At 37.6% G+C, this 7,975-nt stretch overlaps 1 protein-coding gene across 3 annotated transcripts in view; it reads right to left on the bottom strand.

Annotated features, from left to right (window-relative positions):
• LOC106869232 (target of Myb1 membrane trafficking protein) overlaps window positions 1–7,975 on the bottom strand; it is a 152,423-nt gene that overhangs the window by 12,615 nt on the left and 131,833 nt on the right. The gene's annotated exons all lie outside the window — the stretch shown is intronic.

The following is a 7,975-nucleotide window of genomic DNA, read 5'->3' as shown; positions in this document are numbered from 1 at the left end:
TACAAATTATAAGTGCTAATCTTGTATTTAGAATGTATGCTTACAATATTTACAGTCATACATCTAACAATATCAAGTTGCTACAAGAGATGCTAGGTGTCAGGTATATTTAACAAAGGGAGAAGCTGACAGAACGAGGTTTGTACATGTTCTGTGACACAAGGAACAGGGGTGTGAAATAACCCAGATTGCAAAGTTGTGTACAAGAGAGGACTGAAATGTTGTTAGGAAGAAGCATGTTTGAAATGTAAATGACACACTTGTCCTTACTGACACTGTAAAGAAAAAGGCAAAGAAATGCTTTTCTGTGAAGTTGTTGAATAAGGAGAATGTATGGGAAAGAGAAGGTCTACTCCAAGTGTCACAAATACATTTATGAAAATGGAGGTAGGGGAGGTGGGTGGACTAATGAAATGATTCCAAGAAATGTTTGAACAGATCCCTAGAGATAATTGATAGTTTTTGTTGCATAGGTGACCTAATTAGTAGCGAGATGAATACTGAAAGCATTGTATCTAGAGTGAGAACAGGGTGGGAAAAGTTCATGAAGCTGTTACCTCTGCTTGCAACAGAATAAGGGGGTAAATTGTGTAATACTTATACATAAAGTATGATGCTGCATCTCAGCAAAAAATGGGCCTTCAATATAGATGTGTAATGGTTATAAAGAAATGAAGTAAGTATGCTCTATTGGATATGTAATGTTAATGTGCATGAACAACGGAGCACAAAGGAGCTGAGAGAAAAGTTGCATATAAGAGGAATCTTTTATGCAGTGTGCAAGAGAGAAGCCTGTGCTGGGTACAGGTATGTAATGCATATGGAAGGTGATAGTTGTATAATGAATTGTTGAGTGCTCAAAGTTGATGGAAAAGGGAGACAAGATAGGAAAGAGAAGTGATGAAGCTGACACTCTTGAATGAGATATCAAAAAAGAATAGTGATGAATGGTGACATGAAGTGCTGGAAATGATCTGACCACTGGTGCAAGCATGGCAAAATATTGTTAAAATGATAGCAGTAATAGAAGCTAGGATGTATGTCTACACTGAGTCTCTTGTATCTATTATATTCCTATTAAATCTCCACCCACTGCCCTCTTTGTTATCTTCTCATCTACCATTTATCTTCTCTTCTTATTCACTGTATCACAGTGCCACATGTAGCTATGGATGACAATTAATCAGGCCTTATTTAATCATCTATTTATCACTCCACTCCTCTTCCATCGCACAAATATGTAACAAGGTATGATACTAGCTTTGTTCGTATTCAGTATCCCTCACCATCATCCTTCTTTACTGCTTACCATCACTCGCTTGTTCTCTCCTCCACTTTAATCACTCGTCATCATCATCCACCTCTCCCATTTACTGTTACTCATCTCTATTGCTAGCTTTGCATTACCATCATTCATATTTTGCTATCCATTAAACTCCTCATGTAGGCTTCTTATTCAATCTCCTTACCAATAATCAGTATGTAACTGCCTATCATATCTCTCCTCCATTACTCCCTCTCCTACCTATCACTCTATTTCTCTTCTTTCACTCTTTCAGTCACAACTATCTTTTATTCACTCTCTCAGTCAAGTTTGCCTTGAACAAACAAAACAACATAGGGTGGAGAGGACTCTTTAGTCTTACAGAGAATATGACTACCACTATAGTGCTGGTGCCATGATAAAATGCACCCAGTACACTGTTAAGCAGTTGGTGTTAGGAAGGGCATCCAACAAGAGAAACCATACTAAAAATGAAACATGCAAGCAAGACCTGGTCTTTTGACCCAGTTAGGAGAGAGCAGTAGCTCTAAATAAAACAGATTTGAACTGTAATGACTCATCCGACCATTGCTAACAGAGAAAAAAAATGATGAGGTTGAGATTATATTTTGACAGGCTTGATCTTCAGCTGTCATTAGATGAGTAAATAATCTCTACTAGATTTGAACTAGGGAATCTTTATGCAGTGTTCCTTCCAGTGGTTAAAAATGTTATAGTTAATTCGGTTGAACTCAAAAGTAGATAAAGCTATAAGTGTGTAAATAATAGGCTAAAAAATCCCATTGGATAGTAAAAATTGAAGGCTGTCTGAGGGCTCTTCTCTACTTTGAGTTCAAGCATTAAAAAAACAAATAATTTCACGTCTCTCAAAGTTTTAGAATTCTTATGACAGAAATAACTTATTACAATTAGTTTGAATGCAAGTCTGGGACTCAAGAACTATGGATACATCCAAGAATAAGACTTGACAGTTAGTGATCAATCAAGAAAGAAAAAAGTGTAGATGTAATGATAAGGTAAGCAGTTTGAAAAAATTATAATGCTATATAGATAGTTGCAGAGAGTAACATAACATTAGAGAGTGAATATAATGAAAGTTGCTATACGTATATATCATCATCATCATCGTTTAACGCCCGCTTTCCATGCTAGCATGGGTTGGATGATTTGACTGAGGACTGGAGTGTGGCAAAGGTTGTTTTCTGCACATTTTCAGTCTTTATTGCCCCTGAGCATCTGCCACATACAAAAACTATCTTGCTAGTTAGCCTTCCTTTGATATTGCTGCACCACTTATGTGTCCATAGCTTACACTGGGCACATCTTATGGAGTTTCGACCTACGCCTTTTCTACAGATCGAGCAGGGCCATCTACCTGAAGGGGTTTGTGTTTTGTCTACCTTCCTACTTATTAGGACTTTGGTTTTAGCTAGGTTGACTCTAAGGCCCTTCGATTCTAGTCCTTGCTTCCACACCTGAAACTTCTCCTCTAGTTCTGATAGTGACTCAGCAATTAAGGCAAGGTCATCAGCATAGAGGAGTTCCCAGGGTCATTCTGTCTTGAATTCCTGTGTTATTGTCTGGAGGACTATGATAAATAGGAGGGGGCTGAGGGCTGAACCTTGGTGGACCCCTACCTCTACCTGGAATTCTTCACTGTACTCGTTGCCAACCCTCACCTGACTGACAGCATCCCTGTACATGGCTTGTACAGCTCTCACTAACCACTCATCTATCCCTAGTTTCCTCATTGACCACCAGATAATGGAGCGGGGGACCCTGTCAAAGTCTTTTTCCATGTCAATGAAAGCCAAGTACAGAGGTTTATCTTTGGCTAGGTATTTCTCCTGCAGCTGTCTTACCAGAAATATAGCATCAGTGGTGCTTTTCCCTGGAACGAACCCAAACTGCATCTCATCTAAACTGACTCTTTCCCTAATTTGTTGGGCTATGACCCTTTCGGTAACCTTCATTACCTGGTCCAACAACTTGATACCTCTGTAATTGTTTGTGTCTAAAGCATCACCTTTACCTTTGTAGTAGTTGACTATGGTGCTGTTACACTAGTCATTGGGTATGACTCCTTCGTCTATCACCTGATTAACTATACTGGTGACTATGTTATAGCCGACACTGCCAGATATTTTGAGCATCTCTGTAGTGATTCCTGATGGGCGGGGGGCTTTCCCTGTCTTCATACTCTTGATCGCTTTATCTACCAAGGTACTGTCAATTAGGATAGCTGGTCCCTCTGTTGGGTCGACATGTGGCAGACTCTCTTCCTCCCATTCATTCTCTTTATTAAGTAGCCTTTCATAGTGGTGTCTCCAAGCCTCTCTTTTTGCAGCCTTGTTTAGTGCAAGTGAGCCATCATCCAAGCGAACACATTTCTCTCCTACGACATCACAATTCTCTCTCACACACTGTCTCGCAACATGAAATATTTCAAGTCTTATATATATATATATATATATATACACACACACACACACATACATATATTAAAGGAAAAAACAGTATGAATGCAGGGCTTCAGCATAACCCTAGCCATTATTAAAATAAACCACAGTATCTATCTATCTATAGATAGATAGATAGATAGATAGATAGATAGATAGATAGATATACACATGAAAAAATATACAAAATAATGATTATTATTTTAAGTAACACTTCTTTTGGCTCTTTACATTCTGAGTTCAAATCTTACGATGATCAACTTTGCCTTTCAGCTTATCATGGTCGATGAAAAATAGAGTGCCAGTTGAGCACTAGGGTCAATGCTGGCCTTGTTCCAAAAACCATTATTACGACTACTATTATTATTTCCTGGGTATTTGCTTTTATTTTTTTTAATTTTTACTCTGGCAAAAGACCACAAATTTATTTACAAGGACTAATAGGTATAACTGAGAGTGAAATGGGATCTCAATGAGATTCAATCTCAGAATGTAAAGAGATGTAATCAACTAATAGAAGGTATTTTGCCTACTGCTCCGCCAATTCTATCACTCGCTAGCATTTGTAGTAGTTGTAGTAGTAATAGCAGTAGCAGTAGTAACTGAAAAAAAACTATTTATAATTTAGGTACAAAACCAGCAATTTTGAGCACTGGGGTTAGTTGATACTATCAACTCCAGTAGAATTTGAACTCAGAATGTAAAGGGCTGGAAGAAATGCTGCTAGGCATCCTGTACTAAGGATTCTGCCAGATTGCTGCCTTAATTCATTATTTTAAATTTTGGTATAAGGCCAGCAATTTTAAGGGAGTTGGGCAAGTTGATTACATTGATCTCAGTACTTAACTGGTACTTTATTTTATGATCCCTAAAAAAGATTTAAACGCAAAGTTGACCTCAGTGGAATTTGAACTAAGAATGTAAAGACCCCCAAAGAGATGTTGCTATGCATTTTGTGCAATGCATTAAATGATCATGTTACCAGCTTGCCACCTTTTGAATAATAATCCTTTCTACTATAGATACAAGGCCTGAAATTTTGAGGGGGTGGGATGGCTAGTTGATTACATTAACCCCAGTACTTGACTGGTACGCATTTTACTGACTCTGAAAGGATGAAAGGCAGAGTCAACCTTGGTGGCATTTGAACTCAGCAGATAAAGCAGGAAGAAATGTTGTTAAGCATTTTGTTCAGTGTATTAGTGATTCTGCTGGCTTTCTACAACAATAACAATAATAATAATAATGATAATGGTTTCAAATTTTGGCACAAAGCCAGCAAGTTTGGATGAGGGGGATAGTTGATTACATCAATCCCAGTGTGTAACTGGTACTTACTTTATCAACCCCCGAAAAGATGAAAGGCAAAGTCAACCCTGGTGGAAATTAAATTCACAATATAAAGACAGACAAAATGTTGCTAAGCATTTTACCCAGTGCTAATAATTCTGCTAGCATGCTACCTTAAAATTGATGATAATAATGATTTCAGATTTTGGCCCCATGCCAACAATTTCGGGGGAAGAGACTAATTGATTACATTGACCCCAGTGCATAACTGATACTTATTTCAATGACCCCGAAAGGATGAAAGGCAAAGTTGACCTTGTTGGGATTTGAGCTCAGAATGAAAAGATGGACAAAATACTGCTAAGCATTTTGCCCAGCATACTAATGATTCTACCAGCTCACAGCCTTAAAAATAATAATAATAATAATTCTTTCTACTATAGGCACAAGGCCTGAAATTTTAGGGGAGAGGACCAGTTGATTATATCAACCCCAATGTTTCACTGGTGCTTAATTTATCGACACTGAAAGGATAAAGGGCAACGTTGATCTCGGCAGAATTTGAACTCAGAATGTAGAGATGGGTGAAATACCACTAAGCATTTTGTCCAGCATGCCAATGATTCTTCCAGCCCGCAGCCTTAAAAGTAATAATAATAATAATAATAATAATAATAATAATAATAAATCACATTAGTATTTTATGTAAATAGCAAAGATTTTGATGAACAGTGAAATATACTGTTGGAATAAGCATAGGTGAGAAATATGAGCTGAGTTGGTTGCAACAATGTGAGATCTCTTGTAACTTGGTACACACAAAATCTATAATACAGTGCTACTGGTGAACTGGAAAGCAAGTGATAGATCCAAAAAAAATTCAAAGACAAAAGTAAAACATTGTTTTAATCATACAAAATACACAGAAATGATTTGTAAAAATTCCCCTGATCAAGACATGTGCCAGTTTGGAAAAAATATTGTGATTGCATTACAAATGCAGTCATACAATGAAGGTCTTTGGCAAACATAATGCAAGGAGACACGAGTGATTAAACATGTGTGGATAATAAACATTCAAAATAAATACTGTTTCTGACTACACTTCTTGCCATGCAGCCAACTTTATAGGCATATAAACACATCAATATGTAAACCAAGGTGGAGGACTTCAATATAACTGACAAGAAAAGATAGCACACAGACAACTGGACAAACATGGCAATTGATGACCATTTTCACAATGGAAAAAAAATACAGTGGAAAAAAACAACAGGAAAAAAAAAAACAAAACAGAAGAAGATATTGCTGCAATGACAATGTAAGTAAAAACACTATAAATCAAATAAGCATGCTATAAAGTAGAGAGGTAGAGAAAGAGATAAAGAGAGAGATGGGTTTGGACAGAAGACAGTGATAGAAACAGATATATATATATATATATATGTATACAATCATACATATATATATATGAGGGGTGTATAAAAAGTTTTGAGCCTAACCTAGAAACGGGGCTGTTAGATAGCTGAAACAATTTTTTCTGCTAAGTACAGTCTTTTCAGAGTATTCTTGCTCAGTTTCATGATTCTGGTATTTTAATTTTTTTTTGTTGCAGATTTTTGAATAAGCAAGTGTCGAGGTTACAAGGAAAATGGAGAAAACTGAGTATCGTGCTGTCATAAAGTACCTTCATTTGAAAGGCATGACTCCATCAAAAATCCATGAAGATATAGTGAGAACCTTAACAGACAATGCTCCTTCATATGCAACAGTCAAAAGCATGGCAGGGAGAGTGTGAAAGATAATCCCAGACCAGAGAGACCTCCAACTGCAACCACCAAGGACAATCTTGACCTTGCTCTTAGCATGATAATGCAAGATCGCCAAATATCATGATGTCAGATAGCTGAGAGACTGGGTATCGCAACTGAAAGAGCAGACAACATTGTGACAAAGAACTTGGGTTCTCAAAGGTTTCCACAAGGTGAGTCCCTCGCCTTATGACTCCTGAACAGAAATGCACCAGGTGCACATTGTCCACAAACAATCTGGAACTGTTTGAAGCCGATGAAGAGAATTTTATTGCTCATTTCATTACTATGGATGAAAGTTGGGTTCATCGCTACCAACCTGAAACCAAAGAACAATCAAAACAGTGGAAGCACACAGCTTCTCCTACCCCAAAGAAGGCCAGGGTCATTCCTTCAGCTGGCAAGGTCATGGTGTTCACTTTTTTTGATTTTCAAGGTGTCTCGCTGATCGATTACCTTGAAAAGAGTCACACCATGACAGGGCCGTATTATCCTCAGCTACTGCAACGCCTCCGAGAAGCAATCAAAGTAAAATGGTTGGGAATGCTTACCAGAGGAGTCCTTTTTCATCACAACAATGCTCCAGCCCACACCTCAGCAGTTGGCATGGCAACAATTCATGATTGTGGATACAAACTTGTTCCCCATCCACCTTATTCGCCAGACTTAGCCCCCTCTGACTTTCATCTATTCCCAAAAATGAAAGAAGCCCTAACTGGTCGCCATTATGCCAGTAACAATGACGTCATAGATGCTGTAGATTTCTCGAAGTCTCAAACAAAAGAGTTCTACGTCAGGATAATGGCGCTTCAGCACCGCTGGAGAAAGTGTTCAGCCATCAACGAGGACTATGTTGAAAAATAAATCATCAGAAGTCTTGTACCATGTTTTGTTTTTTTGAGGCTCAAGACTTTTTATAGATCCCTCATATATATATATATATATATATATATAGTGTTGACTGTTGGAAGGAAGAGTACTTGATATAGAGATTAATATTTTAATAATTGCTTGCTACTCTGGAGTTTTGTCTGAAGGCCCTGTGCACCCACAGATGAAACAGAGTAGCAAGAGACAACTCAGCCAATATATATATATATATATATATAATGATAGAGATGTATAGCTAT

This window comes from Octopus bimaculoides, chromosome 2 (genome assembly GCF_001194135.2).
Source record: "Octopus bimaculoides isolate UCB-OBI-ISO-001 chromosome 2, ASM119413v2, whole genome shotgun sequence".
NCBI lineage: Eukaryota > Metazoa > Mollusca > Cephalopoda > Octopoda > Octopodidae > Octopus > Octopus bimaculoides.
The sequence above is the reverse complement of the archived record's forward strand: the minus strand, read 5'-3'. Positions and strand labels throughout refer to the sequence as shown.